This window comes from Ambystoma mexicanum, chromosome 3q, assembly GCF_040938575.1.
Source record: "Ambystoma mexicanum isolate Mex_15411 chromosome 3q, UKY_AmexF1_1, whole genome shotgun sequence".
In the NCBI taxonomy this organism is placed as follows: Eukaryota; Metazoa; Chordata; class Amphibia; order Caudata; family Ambystomatidae; genus Ambystoma; species Ambystoma mexicanum.
In genome coordinates, this window is record NC_090926.1 from 758,738,339 (window position 1) to 758,755,287 (window position 16,949).

The window sequence follows — 16,949 nt, forward strand, 5'->3', positions numbered from 1 at the left end:
TCGGCAACTGCATCAGCCGCTTCAAAACCACTCTGAGGTCTCCCCTCACAGAACACCAGTAGGGGGCAGGTTAACTCACCATCTGACGGAATGGCAGGCTATTACGTCAGATGCTTGGGCTCTGGAGACAGTAGCCCAAGGTTACTGCCTGCCCTTCCTACATATCCCTCAGAGTCATCCACCGGGGAACAACCCTTTGAAGCTTCCAGATCCGCTCCTCTTGCAGGAGGTTTTAGACCTGCTAGAGAAAGGTGCCATAGAACTGGTACCTGTAGCGGAAAGGAACAAGGGTTGGTACTCCCCCTACTTCATAATACCGAAGAAGGACGGAGGACTGAGACCCATCTTAGACTTACGGGAATTGAACAAATTCCTCCGAAAGGACAAGTTCAAGATGGTGACTCTCTCTCAGATCCTTCAGGCCCTCCAGCTTCAGGACTGGTTGGTATCTCTAGACCTCCAGGACGCTTATTTCCATGTGCCGATCCATCCCAGGCACAGGAGATACCTGAGGTTCGCAATTGGCAGCTCTCATTATCAATTTCGAGTTCTGCCATTTGGGCTAACCTCCGCCCCGAGGGTCTTTACCAAGCTAATGTCGGTTGTGGCTGCAAGTCTAAGGAGGGAAGGGATTCATGTCTACCCTTACCTAGACGATTGGTTGATCAGAGCTGTATCTTCGGAACAGGCTCAGAGACAACTAGATTATGTTTGCCACTTCCTTCACAAGCTGGGCTTCTCCCTCAATTTAAAGAAGTCACAGATGATACCATCACAGAGACTCCAATTCATTGGAGCAGTCCTGGACACTTCCCTGGGAAAAGCCTTGCCACCAGAGGTGAGGGCTCGAGATATTCTGCAGATGGTCATCAGATTTCAGAATGCCCAATATCTCCCAGCCTACGACTTTCTGAGGTTGCTAGGCCTCATGGCATCCTGCATATTCCTCGTGCCGGAGGCTCGCCTGAGAATGAGATCCCTCCAGTGGGCACTGAGAACTCAGTGGTCACAGTTCTCAGGAAGGATGACAGATCTCCTTCGGATCCCGGTCAAAGTAGCCCGAGACCTTCAGTGGTGGGCCTGTCGGGAGAACATCCTGAAAGGAGAAATGTTTTGGCAACCATGGCCGGAGATAACAGTAGTCACGGATGCCTCACTCACGGGGTGGGGAGCTCACGCCAACGACTTGACCATCAGCGGTCGTTGGTCTCCATCGGAGTCCAGACTACATATCAACCTGTTGGAGCTGAGAGCCATCAGACTAGCGCTGAAGGCTTTTCTGCCGTCTGTACGGGGAAGAAACGTCCTAATAATGACGGACAATACAGTGGCCATGCACTACCTCAACAAAAGAGGAGGCGTAGGCTCACTACCACTGTGCAGAGAGGCGATGCAGCTCTGGTTTTGGGCAATTCAGGAAGGAATCTCTCTATCGGCAATTCACCTAGCCGGAGAGAAGAACTTGACAGCGGACGCTCTGAGCAGGCAGAGCACAGTCTCTCACGAGTGGGAGATAGCTCAGGAAGTCCTTCAAGAGATCTTCGCCCTTTGGGGAACCCCTCAAGTGGATCTGTTCGCCACCAGTATCAACAGGAAGTGCGACAGATTTTGCTCAAGGGAATTTCCCCCGAGAGGAGCTCTAGGAGATGCGTTCGTAGTGGACTGGGAGTTCCCACTTCTGTACGCGTTCCCTCCGGTCCCTGTCATTCCTCAAATGATCAGGAGGTTGAGAAGGTTTCGGAAGACCATGATCCTAATTGCCCCGGATTGGGCCAGGAGAACGTGGTACCCGGACCTTCTAGACATGTCCATCTGCCCTCCAATTCGACTGCCATACAGAGAGGATCTTCTCTCGCAGAAGGAAGGTCAGGTTCTCCATCCAGCCATCAAGACCCTCAACCTTCACGCTTGGTGTCTGAAAGGTTGAGGTACAAGGATTGGGACCTTCCGGATGATGTTATGGAGGTGTTGCTTTCGGCCAGAAGGCCGGCAACTAAAACTCTATACCGCTGCCGTTGGAACAAATTTTGCAGCTGGTGCAGAGAAAAGAATATTGAACCCTTTTCTTGTGGTACACCTATGGTGTTGTCATTCTTACTTTACCTGGCTAATTCAGGCCTACAGGTTGGCACAATTAAGGGCTATCTCGCAGCGCTATCAATCTTTAAGCGCACTGCAGAGGAGCCTTCATACTTCAAAATTCCATTGGTAATACAATACCTAAAAGGATTAACTAATGTTTATCCCCCGAAACCTTTTCAAGTTCCCTTATGGGATTTAAACCTAATTTTAAACTTCCTAAAGGGTGCCCCTTTTGAACCACTACACTCTTGTTCATTGAAGCTTCTCACCCTCAAAACTGTTTTGCTAATAGCATTGACATCTGCTAGAAGGGTTAGCGAGTTGCAAGCCTTATCGTGTAAACCTCCACATACAATCTTTTACAAGGACAAAGTTGTTCTTCAGGTGAAGCCTAACTTCCTCCCGAAGGTAGTCTCGGAGTTTCACATCACTCAGAAGATTATATTACCTTCTTTCTACCCTCCTCCTCATCCGGGGAAGGAGGAAGAGAGACTGCACAGGCTGGACCCTAAGCGAGCCTTGAGCTTCTATATCAGCAGATTGGCTAAGATCAGACAAGCAGACCAACTCTTTGTAGGTTATGCAGGACATAAGTTGGGCCTTCCAATAACAAAACAAACCATCTCCAGATGGATTATTTTAGCCATTCTGGAATGCTACAAATTGGCAGGAAAGGAGCCTCCTCAAAATCTAAGGGCTCATTCTACCAGGGGTATCGCAACATCCTCAGCCCTTCAAAGAGGGGTGCCAATTCGAGATATATGTGCGGCTGCCACATGGTCGTCCGCACATACATTTACCAAATTCTATAGCCTGGATTCCTCCTCTAGTCAAGAAACTAGATTCGGCAAGGCTGTGTTACACTCTGTCCATTCTGGAAGGGTAACATAACTTTTATTACTCCCGCCTCCAGTCACAATACCACTGCTATGGGAGTCTATCTAAGATAAGGAATACGTCGGAGGACACAATCCCTTCGAAGAACTAGTTACTCTTACCTTGTAACGTTCTTTCGATGGGATGTTCCTCCGACGTATTCCTTATCGACCCTCCCATCCATCCCCGCAGTATGACTTCCTGTGGGTTTGCAGCCTATGCTCCTTCAAGGTGATTAGTCTAATCCAAAAACATTACTGGGGACTACAAAACGGAACTGAGCAACGGACGCTGCGCGCGGCCTTTATAGGCAGGATGACGTCGACGTCGGCACGGAGGCCGTCGAGGGTCATCGACTCGGCGATCATCGACGCGCAGCGCCCTCTGGCGAAAAAATTTTCCGAGGCCAGCAAAGCTGAAGGATTTATATCTAAGATAAGGAATACGTCGGAGGACACAATCCCTTCGAAGAACTAGTTACTCTTACCTTGTAACGTTCTTTCGATGGGATGTTCCTCCGACGTATTCCTTATCTTAGATGAACTAGTTACTCTTACCTTGTAACGTTCTTTCGATGGGATGTTCCTCCGACGTATTCCTTATCTTAGATATAAATCCTTCAGCTTTGCTGGCCTCGGAAAATTTTTTCGCCAGAGGGCGCTGCGCGTCGATGATCGCCGAGTCGATGACCCTCGACGGCCTCCGTGCCGACGTCGACGTCATCCTGCCTATAAAGGCCGCGCGCAGCGTCCGTTGCTCAGTTCCGTTTTGTAGTCCCCAGTAATGTTTTTGGATTAGACTAATCACCTTGAAGGAGCATAGGCTGCAAACCCACAGGAAGTCATACTGCGGGGATGGATGGGAGGGTCGACAAGGAATACGTCGGAGGAACATCCCATCGAAAGAACGTTACAAGGTAAGAGTAACTAGTTCTTCGAAGGGATTGTGTCCTCCGACGTATTCCTTATCTTAGATATAAATCCTTCAGCTTTGCTGGCCTCGGAAAATTTTTTCGCCAGAGGGCGCTGCGCGTCGATGATCGCCGAGTCGATGACCCTCGACGGCCTCCGTGCCGACGTCGACGTCATCCTGCCTATAAAGGCCGCGCGCAGCGTCCGTTGCTCAGTTCCGTTTTTCCGCGCTTCGTTGTGCCTCGGAACACCGTTGCTCAGTTCTCGTCAAGATAACGTATATAATAACTACTATTTACCTCGATATCGATGGCATCCTCCTCCGACCCGACGACCCCTCGGTCCGGTTTCAAAAAGTGCCGAGACTGCGGGAAGAAAATGTCGTTGACGGACCCTCACAGGGTCTGTTTGTGGTGTCTGGGAATCACGCACCAGAGTTCGGAGTGTGAGGAATGCCTTTCCATGACGGCGAAAGCCTTGAAGGAGCGTAGGGGGAAGCTCGAGAGAGGTAGGTCAACTTTAACTTCCTCGAAAGCTTCTTCGGTAGAGTCGAGACGTTCGTCTCCTCACCATAAAAAACACTCTCGATCTAGATCACGAAGTGGCTCCCACCACTCGTCGACATCGAGACACTCGAAGAAGAGACGTAGGAGATCCCCTTCGTCATCTTCGTCGAGTTCTCCTGAGAGAGTTCATTGCCCCACAAAACGCAGCTCGCAAGCTGAGTGGGAGGAATTCAGGAAAAAGATGCTAAGCGTCTTCGAGAAAGCGGCCTCGTCCCCCTCGAAGACAGCTGAGGGTGATACCCCGGGTAAAAAACCCAAAAAATCTAAACGCCGCGAGTCGCAGTACCCGGCGGAAAAGTCAACCCGAAAGCGCCTCGAGCCATCGGGAGATAAAGCATCATCGACGCCATCGTCGAAAACTCCTTCGAAACAGAGGTCGGCGCCATCGACGCCGTTGTCGAAGGATTCATCGGCGCATCAGTCGATCGAGTCGACGCCGACGTCGACGCCGATATCGACGCCGGTGAAGGAAAGAACCACGGCTACTCCACAGCCAACGGTTAGACAAAAGACCTCCGACTCGACGCCGAGAACGTCGACGTCGTTCTCGAGCAAGACTCCGATCCTTTCGAGTTCTTCGAGGCCTAGTACACATTTCTCGACGCTTTTCACGGCGCCTTCGAGTACTTTCACGTCGGTGTCGACGACATCGACGTTTTCAAGGCCTGTGATGATGGCTCCTTCTGCATTGGAAATGGGGTTTATACCATTCCAAAAACCAATGTATCCCCCTTTAACCTCGATTTTTGAGGAAAGGGAGGATTCAGACCAAGATATTGATTTACAGAGGACCACATCACCAGAGCCAGAGACTTTCGCCTCTGAGGAAGGAAGATTAAAAAATCTTCAGGATGCACTTCAGGAAGCTAGTGGCTTGGACACTTCTCCTGAAGCAGAATTTATCAAACCAGACCCAGGAGAACATGCGGAGACTCCATATAGAGCTCTGATGTCTAGAATCATAGAATTTATGGGTTGGTCTGCACCTTCTCCTGCCTTTCAGCAGGATGATCTCACTGACATACTGGACAAGGGCCCACAGGAGGATCCTGTGGTTCCATTTCACTCTGCTCTACAGAGAAGGATTTTGACAAACTGGGAAACGCCAGAAATTATCCCGGCAGTAAATAAAAAACTGTCAACAAAATACAGGGTGGCTAGTTCTGACCCTGAATATTTGTCAAAACACCCTACTCCTGAGAGCTTGGTTGTACAGGCTGCAACCTCATCAGGCAGCACATCTGCATACCCCACTGCTCCGCAGGATAGGGATGACAAAAAATATGATGCCATGGCTAAGAAGGTTTTTTCTGCCTGTAGCATGGCGTTAAAGTCTATTAACGCGACCTGTACGCTCGCTAGGTTCAGCCACACCCTTTGGGAGTGCGCTTCATCAGCGGCTGACTGCCTCCAAGAAGGAGAGGAAAGGGACGCATTTTTAAACATCATCAGGGATGGTAAAGATGCGATGTGCGAGACCCTACAAACTGGCCTAGATTCTGCTGACAGTATCAGCAGGGCCATGGCGGCAAGTACCACAATCCGCAGGCATGCGTGGTTGAGGAAGTCTGGTTTTGCCTCTGACGTGCAGACCAGGCTTTTGAATATGCCCTTTGACGGTTCTACCCTCTTTGGAAAGAAGGCGGATGACAGTTTGGAGAAACTGCAAACGTCCAAGGCAGCAGCCAAGTCATTGGGAGCTGCTATCCGTCAGAATACCTTTCGTCCTTCGGGATCATCGTGGAGAGGACGGTCCTTTCGTTACTATTCCTCATATGGAAGGGGCAGGGGACGACCGGCTCAAAGAGGCCAAGGAAGATTTACCCGTGGTGGACGGGGTAGGGGAAAGAAAGCCGCACCCGCAGGAGCAGGAGCCACTTTACCTTCGGCAACTGCATCAGCCGCTTCAAAACCACTCTGAGGTCTCCCCTCACAGAACACCAGTAGGGGGCAGGTTAACTCACCATCTGACGGAATGGCAGGCTATTACGTCAGATGCTTGGGCTCTGGAGACAGTAGCCCAAGGTTACTGCCTGCCCTTCCTACATATCCCTCAGAGTCATCCACCGGGGAACAACCCTTTGAAGCTTCCAGATCCGCTCCTCTTGCAGGAGGTTTTAGACCTGCTAGAGAAAGGTGCCATAGAACTGGTACCTGTAGCGGAAAGGAACAAGGGTTGGTACTCCCCCTACTTCATAATACCGAAGAAGGACGGAGGACTGAGACCCATCTTAGACTTACGGGAATTGAACAAATTCCTCCGAAAGGACAAGTTCAAGATGGTGACTCTCTCTCAGATCCTTCAGGCCCTCCAGCTTCAGGACTGGTTGGTATCTCTAGACCTCCAGGACGCTTATTTCCATGTGCCGATCCATCCCAGGCACAGGAGATACCTGAGGTTCGCAATTGGCAGCTCTCATTATCAATTTCGAGTTCTGCCATTTGGGCTAACCTCCGCCCCGAGGGTCTTTACCAAGCTAATGTCGGTTGTGGCTGCAAGTCTAAGGAGGGAAGGGATTCATGTCTACCCTTACCTAGACGATTGGTTGATCAGAGCTGTATCTTCGGAACAGGCTCAGAGACAACTAGATTATGTTTGCCACTTCCTTCACAAGCTGGGCTTCTCCCTCAATTTAAAGAAGTCACAGATGATACCATCACAGAGACTCCAATTCATTGGAGCAGTCCTGGACACTTCCCTGGGAAAAGCCTTGCCACCAGAGGTGAGGGCTCGAGATATTCTGCAGATGGTCATCAGATTTCAGAATGCCCAATATCTCCCAGCCTACGACTTTCTGAGGTTGCTAGGCCTCATGGCATCCTGCATATTCCTCGTGCCGGAGGCTCGCCTGAGAATGAGATCCCTCCAGTGGGCACTGAGAACTCAGTGGTCACAGTTCTCAGGAAGGATGACAGATCTCCTTCGGATCCCGGTCAAAGTAGCCCGAGACCTTCAGTGGTGGGCCTGTCGGGAGAACATCCTGAAAGGAGAAATGTTTTGGCAACCATGGCCGGAGATAACAGTAGTCACGGATGCCTCACTCACGGGGTGGGGAGCTCACGCCAACGACTTGACCATCAGCGGTCGTTGGTCTCCATCGGAGTCCAGACTACATATCAACCTGTTGGAGCTGAGAGCCATCAGACTAGCGCTGAAGGCTTTTCTGCCGTCTGTACGGGGAAGAAACGTCCTAATAATGACGGACAATACAGTGGCCATGCACTACCTCAACAAAAGAGGAGGCGTAGGCTCACTACCACTGTGCAGAGAGGCGATGCAGCTCTGGTTTTGGGCAATTCAGGAAGGAATCTCTCTATCGGCAATTCACCTAGCCGGAGAGAAGAACTTGACAGCGGACGCTCTGAGCAGGCAGAGCACAGTCTCTCACGAGTGGGAGATAGCTCAGGAAGTCCTTCAAGAGATCTTCGCCCTTTGGGGAACCCCTCAAGTGGATCTGTTCGCCACCAGTATCAACAGGAAGTGCGACAGATTTTGCTCAAGGGAATTTCCCCCGAGAGGAGCTCTAGGAGATGCGTTCGTAGTGGACTGGGAGTTCCCACTTCTGTACGCGTTCCCTCCGGTCCCTGTCATTCCTCAAATGATCAGGAGGTTGAGAAGGTTTCGGAAGACCATGATCCTAATTGCCCCGGATTGGGCCAGGAGAACGTGGTACCCGGACCTTCTAGACATGTCCATCTGCCCTCCAATTCGACTGCCATACAGAGAGGATCTTCTCTCGCAGAAGGAAGGTCAGGTTCTCCATCCAGCCATCAAGACCCTCAACCTTCACGCTTGGTGTCTGAAAGGTTGAGGTACAAGGATTGGGACCTTCCGGATGATGTTATGGAGGTGTTGCTTTCGGCCAGAAGGCCGGCAACTAAAACTCTATACCGCTGCCGTTGGAACAAATTTTGCAGCTGGTGCAGAGAAAAGAATATTGAACCCTTTTCTTGTGGTACACCTATGGTGTTGTCATTCTTACTTTACCTGGCTAATTCAGGCCTACAGGTTGGCACAATTAAGGGCTATCTCGCAGCGCTATCAATCTTTAAGCGCACTGCAGAGGAGCCTTCATACTTCAAAATTCCATTGGTAATACAATACCTAAAAGGATTAACTAATGTTTATCCCCCGAAACCTTTTCAAGTTCCCTTATGGGATTTAAACCTAATTTTAAACTTCCTAAAGGGTGCCCCTTTTGAACCACTACACTCTTGTTCATTGAAGCTTCTCACCCTCAAAACTGTTTTGCTAATAGCATTGACATCTGCTAGAAGGGTTAGCGAGTTGCAAGCCTTATCGTGTAAACCTCCACATACAATCTTTTACAAGGACAAAGTTGTTCTTCAGGTGAAGCCTAACTTCCTCCCGAAGGTAGTCTCGGAGTTTCACATCACTCAGAAGATTATATTACCTTCTTTCTACCCTCCTCCTCATCCGGGGAAGGAGGAAGAGAGACTGCACAGGCTGGACCCTAAGCGAGCCTTGAGCTTCTATATCAGCAGATTGGCTAAGATCAGACAAGCAGACCAACTCTTTGTAGGTTATGCAGGACATAAGTTGGGCCTTCCAATAACAAAACAAACCATCTCCAGATGGATTATTTTAGCCATTCTGGAATGCTACAAATTGGCAGGAAAGGAGCCTCCTCAAAATCTAAGGGCTCATTCTACCAGGGGTATCGCAACATCCTCAGCCCTTCAAAGAGGGGTGCCAATTCGAGATATATGTGCGGCTGCCACATGGTCGTCCGCACATACATTTACCAAATTCTATAGCCTGGATTCCTCCTCTAGTCAAGAAACTAGATTCGGCAAGGCTGTGTTACACTCTGTCCATTCTGGAAGGGTAACATAACTTTTATTACTCCCGCCTCCAGTCACAATACCACTGCTATGGGAGTCTATCTAAGATAAGGAATACGTCGGAGGACACAATCCCTTCGAAGAACTAGTTACTCTTACCTTGTAACGTTCTTTCGATGGGATGTTCCTCCGACGTATTCCTTATCGACCCTCCCATCCATCCCCGCAGTATGACTTCCTGTGGGTTTGCAGCCTATGCTCCTTCAAGGTGATTAGTCTAATCCAAAAACATTACTGGGGACTACAAAACGGAACTGAGCAACGGACGCTGCGCGCGGCCTTTATAGGCAGGATGACGTCGACGTCGGCACGGAGGCCGTCGAGGGTCATCGACTCGGCGATCATCGACGCGCAGCGCCCTCTGGCGAAAAAATTTTCCGAGGCCAGCAAAGCTGAAGGATTTATATCTAAGATAAGGAATACGTCGGAGGACACAATCCCTTCGAAGAACTAGTTACTCTTACCTTGTAACGTTCTTTCGATGGGATGTTCCTCCGACGTATTCCTTATCTTAGATATAAATCCTTCAGCTTTGCTGGCCTCGGAAAATTTTTTCGCCAGAGGGCGCTGCGCGTCGATGATCGCCGAGTCGATGACCCTCGACGGCCTCCGTGCCGACGTCGACGTCATCCTGCCTATAAAGGCCGCGCGCAGCGTCCGTTGCTCAGTTCCGTTTTGTAGTCCCCAGTAATGTTTTTGGATTAGACTAATCACCTTGAAGGAGCATAGGCTGCAAACCCACAGGAAGTCATACTGCGGGGATGGATGGGAGGGTCGATAAGGAATACGTCGGAGGAACATCCCATCGAAAGAACGTTACAAGGTAAGAGTAACTAGTTCTTCGAAGGGATTGTGTCCTCCGACGTATTCCTTATCTTAGATAGACTCCCATAGCAGTGGTATTGTGACTGGAGGCGGGAGTAATAAAAGTTATGTTACCCTTCCAGAATGGACAGAGTGTAACACAGCCTTGCCGAATCTAGTTTCTTGACTAGAGGAGGAATCCAGGCTATAGAATTTGGTAAATGTATGTGCGGACGACCATGTGGCAGCCGCACATATATCTCGAATTGGCACCCCTCTTTGAAGGGCTGAGGATGTTGCGATACCCCTGGTAGAATGAGCCCTTAGATTTTGAGGAGGCTCCTTTCCTGCCAATTTGTAGCATTCCAGAATGGCTAAAATAATCCATCTGGAGATGGTTTGTTTTGTTATTGGAAGGCCCAACTTATGTCCTGCATAACCTACAAAGAGTTGGTCTGCTTGTCTGATCTTAGCCAATCTGCTGATATAGAAGCTCAAGGCTCGCTTAGGGTCCAGCCTGTGCAGTCTCTCTTCCTCCTTCCCCGGATGAGGAGGAGGGTAGAAAGAAGGTAATATAATCTTCTGAGTGATGTGAAACTCCGAGACTACCTTCGGGAGGAAGTTAGGCTTCACCTGAAGAACAACTTTGTCCTTGTAAAAGATTGTATGTGGAGGTTTACACGATAAGGCTTGCAACTCGCTAACCCTTCTAGCAGATGTCAATGCTATTAGCAAAACAGTTTTGAGGGTGAGAAGCTTCAATGAACAAGAGTGTAGTGGTTCAAAAGGGGCACCCTTTAGGAAGTTTAAAATTAGGTTTAAATCCCATAAGGGAACTTGAAAAGGTTTCGGGGGATAAACATTAGTTAATCCTTTTAGGTATTGTATTACCAATGGAATTTTGAAGTATGAAGGCTCCTCTGCAGTGCGCTTAAAGATTGATAGCGCTGCGAGATAGCCCTTAATTGTGCCAACCTGTAGGCCTGAATTAGCCAGGTAAAGTAAGAATGACAACACCATAGGTGTACCACAAGAAAAGGGTTCAATATTCTTTTCTCTGCACCAGCTGCAAAATTTGTTCCAACGGCAGCGGTATAGAGTTTTAGTTGCCGGCCTTCTGGCCGAAAGCAACACCTCCATAACATCATCCGGAAGGTCCCAATCCTTGTACCTCAACCTTTCAGACACCAAGCGTGAAGGTTGAGGGTCTTGATGGCTGGATGGAGAACCTGACCTTCCTTCTGCGAGAGAAGATCCTCTCTGTATGGCAGTCGAATTGGAGGGCAGATGGACATGTCTAGAAGGTCCGGGTACCACGTTCTCCTGGCCCAATCCGGGGCAATTAGGATCATGGTCTTCCGAAACCTTCTCAACCTCCTGATCATTTGAGGAATGACAGGGACCGGAGGGAACGCGTACAGAAGTGGGAACTCCCAGTCCACTACGAACGCATCTCCTAGAGCTCCTCTCGGGGGAAATTCCCTTGAGCAAAATCTGTCGCACTTCCTGTTGATACTGGTGGCGAACAGATCCACTTGAGGGGTTCCCCAAAGGGCGAAGATCTCTTGAAGGACTTCCTGAGCTATCTCCCACTCGTGAGAGACTGTGCTCTGCCTGCTCAGAGCGTCCGCTGTCAAGTTCTTCTCTCCGGCTAGGTGAATTGCCGATAGAGAGATTCCTTCCTGAATTGCCCAAAACCAGAGCTGCATCGCCTCTCTGCACAGTGGTAGTGAGCCTACGCCTCCTCTTTTGTTGAGGTAGTGCATGGCCACTGTATTGTCCGTCATTATTAGGACGATTCTTCCCCGTACAGACGGCAGAAAAGCCTTCAGCGCTAGTCTGATGGCTCTCAGCTCCAACAGGTTGATATGTAGTCTGGACTCCGATGGAGACCAACGACCGCTGATGGTCAAGTCGTTGGCGTGAGCTCCCCACCCCGTGAGTGAGGCATCCGTGACTACTGTTATCTCCGGCCATGGTTGCCAAAACATTTCTCCTTTCAGGATGTTCTCCCGACAGGCCCACCACTGAAGGTCTCGGGCTACTTTGACCGGGATCCGAAGGAGATCTGTCATCCTTCCTGAGAACTGTGACCACTGAGTTCTCAGTGCCCACTGGAGGGATCTCATTCTCAGGCGAGCCTCCGGCACGAGGAATATGCAGGATGCCATGAGGCCTAGCAACCTCAGAAAGTCGTAGGCTGGGAGATATTGGGCATTCTGAAATCTGATGACCATCTGCAGAATATCTCGAGCCCTCACCTCTGGTGGCAAGGCTTTTCCCAGGGAAGTGTCCAGGACTGCTCCAATGAATTGGAGTCTCTGTGATGGTATCATCTGTGACTTCTTTAAATTGAGGGAGAAGCCCAGCTTGTGAAGGAAGTGGCAAACATAATCTAGTTGTCTCTGAGCCTGTTCCGAAGATACAGCTCTGATCAACCAATCGTCTAGGTAAGGGTAGACATGAATCCCTTCCCTCCTTAGACTTGCAGCCACAACCGACATTAGCTTGGTAAAGACCCTCGGGGCGGAGGTTAGCCCAAATGGCAGAACTCGAAATTGATAATGAGAGCTGCCAATTGCGAACCTCAGGTATCTCCTGTGCCTGGGATGGATCGGCACATGGAAATAAGCGTCCTGGAGGTCTAGAGATACCAACCAGTCCTGAAGCTGGAGGGCCTGAAGGATCTGAGAGAGAGTCACCATCTTGAACTTGTCCTTTCGGAGGAATTTGTTCAATTCCCGTAAGTCTAAGATGGGTCTCAGTCCTCCGTCCTTCTTCGGTATTATGAAGTAGGGGGAGTACCAACCCTTGTTCCTTTCCGCTACAGGTACCAGTTCTATGGCACCTTTCTCTAGCAGGTCTAAAACCTCCTGCAAGAGGAGCGGATCTGGAAGCTTCAAAGGGTTGTTCCCCGGTGGATGACTCTGAGGGATATGTAGGAAGGGCAGGCAGTAACCTTGGGCTACTGTCTCCAGAGCCCAAGCATCTGACGTAATAGCCTGCCATTCCGTCAGATGGTGAGTTAACCTGCCCCCTACTGGTGTTCTGTGAGGGGAGACCTCAGAGTGGTTTTGAAGCGGCTGATGCAGTTGCCGAAGGTAAAGTGGCTCCTGCTCCTGCGGGTGCGGCTTTCTTTCCCCTACCCCGTCCACCACGGGTAAATCTTCCTTGGCCTCTTTGAGCCGGTCGTCCCCTGCCCCTTCCATATGAGGAATAGTAACGAAAGGATCGTCCTCTCCACGATGATCCCGAAGGACGAAAGGTATTCTGACGGATAGCAGCTCCCAATGACTTGGCTGCTGCCTTGGACGTTTGCAGTTTCTCCAAACTGTCATCCGCCTTCTTTCCAAAGAGGGTAGAACCGTCAAAGGGCATATTCAAAAGCCTGGTCTGCACGTCAGAGGCAAAACCAGACTTCCTCAACCACGCATGCCTGCGGATTGTGGTACTTGCCGCCATGGCCCTGCTGATACTGTCAGCAGAATCTAGGCCAGTTTGTAGGGTCTCGCACATCGCATCTTTACCATCCCTGATGATGTTTAAAAATGCGTCCCTTTCCTCTCCTTCTTGGAGGCAGTCAGCCGCTGATGAAGCGCACTCCCAAAGGGTGTGGCTGAACCTAGCGAGCGTACAGGTCGCGTTAATAGACTTTAACGCCATGCTACAGGCAGAAAAAACCTTCTTAGCCATGGCATCATATTTTTTGTCATCCCTATCCTGCGGAGCAGTGGGGTATGCAGATGTGCTGCCTGTGGCGTTTCCCAGTTTGTCAAAATCCTTCTCTGTAGAGCAGAGTGAAATGGAACCACAGGATCCTCCTGTGGGCCCTTGTCCAGTATGTCAGTGAGATCATCCTGCTGAAAGGCAGGAGAAGGTGCAGACCAACCCATAAATTCTATGATTCTAGACATCAGAGCTCTATATGGAGTCTCCGCATGTTCTCCTGGGTCTGGTTTGATAAATTCTGCTTCAGGAGAAGTGTCCAAGCCACTAGCTTCCTGAAGTGCATCCTGAAGATTTTTTAATCTTCCTTCCTCAGAGGCGAAAGTCTCTGGCTCTGGTGATGTGGTCCTCTGTAAATCAATATCTTGGTCTGAATCCTCCCTTTCCTCAAAAATCGAGGTTAAAGGGGGATACATTGGTTTTTGGAATGGTATAAACCCCATTTCCAATGCAGAAGGAGCCATCATCACAGGCCTTGAAAACGTCGATGTCGTCGACACCGACGTGAAAGTACTCGAAGGCGCCGTGAAAAGCGTCGAGAAATGTGTACTAGGCCTCGAAGAACTCGAAAGGATCGGAGTCTTGCTCGAGAACGACGTCGACGTTCTCGGCGTCGAGTCGGAGGTCTTTTGTCTAACCGTTGGCTGTGGAGTAGCCGTGGTTCTTTCCTTCACCGGCGTCGATATCGGCGTCGACGTCGGCGTCGACTCGATCGACTGATGCGCCGATGAATCCTTCGACAACGGCGTCGATGGCGCCGACCTCTGTTTCGAAGGAGTTTTCGACGATGGCGTCGATGATGCTTTATCTCCCGATGGCTCGAGGCGCTTTCGGGTTGACTTTTCCGCCGGGTACTGCGACTCGCGGCGTTTAGATTTTTTGGGTTTTTTACCCGGGGTATCACCCTCAGCTGTCTTCGAGGGGGACGAGGCCGCTTTCTCGAAGACGCTTAGCATCTTTTTCCTGAATTCCTCCCACTCAGCTTGCGAGCTGCGTTTTGTGGGGCAATGAACTCTCTCAGGAGAACTCGACGAAGATGACGAAGGGGATCTCCTACGTCTCTTCTTCGAGTGTCTCGATGTCGACGAGTGGTGGGAGCCACTTCGTGATCTAGATCGAGAGTGTTTTTTATGGTGAGGAGACGAACGTCTCGACTCTACCGAAGAAGCTTTCGAGGAAGTTAAAGTTGACCTACCTCTCTCGAGCTTCCCCCTACGCTCCTTCAAGGCTTTCGCCGTCATGGAAAGGCATTCCTCACACTCCGAACTCTGGTGCGTGATTCCCAGACACCACAAACAGACCCTGTGAGGGTCCGTCAACGACATTTTCTTCCCGCAGTCTCGGCACTTTTTGAAACCGGACCGAGGGGTCGTCGGGTCGGAGGAGGATGCCATCGATATCGAGGTAAATAGTAGTTATTATATACGTTATCTTGACGAGAACTGAGCAACGGTGTTCCGAGGCACAACGAAGCGCGGAAAAACGGAACTGAGCAACGGACGCTGCGCGCGGCCTTTATAGGCAGGATGACGTCGACGTCGGCACGGAGGCCGTCGAGGGTCATCGACTCGGCGATCATCGACGCGCAGCGCCCTCTGGCGAAAAAAAAATTTTCCGAGGCCAGCAAAGCTGAAGGATTTATATCTAAGATAAGGAATACGTCGGAGGACACAATCCCTTCGAAGAACTAGTTACTCTTACCTTGTAACGTTCTTTCGATGGGATGTTCCTCCGACGTATTCCTTATCTTAGATATAAATCCTTCAGCTTTGCTGGCCTCGGAAAATTTTTTCGCCAGAGGGCGCTGCGCGTCGATGATCGCCGAGTCGATGACCCTCGACGGCCTCCGTGCCGACGTCGACGTCATCCTGCCTATAAAGGCCGCGCGCAGCGTCCGTTGCTCAGTTCCGTTTTTCCGCGCTTCGTTGTGCCTCGGAACACCGTTGCTCAGTTCTCGTCAAGATAACGTATATAATAACTACTATTTACCTCGATATCGATGGCATCCTCCTCCGACCCGACGACCCCTCGGTCCGGTTTCAAAAAGTGCCGAGACTGCGGGAAGAAAATGTCGTTGACGGACCCTCACAGGGTCTGTTTGTGGTGTCTGGGAATCACGCACCAGAGTTCGGAGTGTGAGGAATGCCTTTCCATGACGGCGAAAGCCTTGAAGGAGCGTAGGGGGAAGCTCGAGAGAGGTAGGTCAACTTTAACTTCCTCGAAAGCTTCTTCGGTAGAGTCGAGACGTTCGTCTCCTCACCATAAAAAACACTCTCGATCTAGATCACGAAGTGGCTCCCACCACTCGTCGACATCGAGACACTCGAAGAAGAGACGTAGGAGATCCCCTTCGTCATCTTCGTCGAGTTCTCCTGAGAGAGTTCATTGCCCCACAAAACGCAGCTCGCAAGCTGAGTGGGAGGAATTCAGGAAAAAGATGCTAAGCGTCTTCGAGAAAGCGGCCTCGTCCCCCTCGAAGACAGCTGAGGGTGATACCCCGGGTAAAAAACCCAAAAAATCTAAACGCCGCGAGTCGCAGTACCCGGCGGAAAAGTCAACCCGAAAGCGCCTCGAGCCATCGGGAGATAAAGCATCATCGACGCCATCGTCGAAAACTCCTTCGAAACAGAGGTCGGCGCCATCGACGCCGTTGTCGAAGGATTCATCGGCGCATCAGTCGATCGAGTCGACGCCGACGTCGACGCCGATATCGACGCCGGTGAAGGAAAGAACCACGGCTACTCCACAGCCAACGGTTAGACAAAAGACCTCCGACTCGACGCCGAGAACGTCGACGTCGTTCTCGAGCAAGACTCCGATCCTTTCGAGTTCTTCGAGGCCTAGTACACATTTCTCGACGCTTTTCACGGCGCCTTCGAGTACTTTCACGTCGGTGTCGACGACATCGACGTTTTCAAGGCCTGTGATGATGGCTCCTTCTGCATTGGAAATGGGGTTTATACCATTCCAAAAACCAATGTATCCCCCTTTAACCTCGATTTTTGAGGAAAGGGAGGATTCAGACCAAGATATTGATTTACAGAGGACCACATCACCAGAGCCAGAGACTTTCGCCTCTGAGGAAGGAAGATTAAAAAATCTTCAGGATGCACTTCAG

General features: G+C 50.4%; 1 protein-coding gene across 3 annotated transcripts in view; it reads right to left on the reverse strand.

Moving 5' to 3' along the window:
- The window catches only part of UNK (unk zinc finger), a 1,622,654-nt gene that overhangs the window by 1,298,590 nt on the left and 307,115 nt on the right, over positions 1-16,949 (reverse strand). The window lies entirely within an intron of this gene.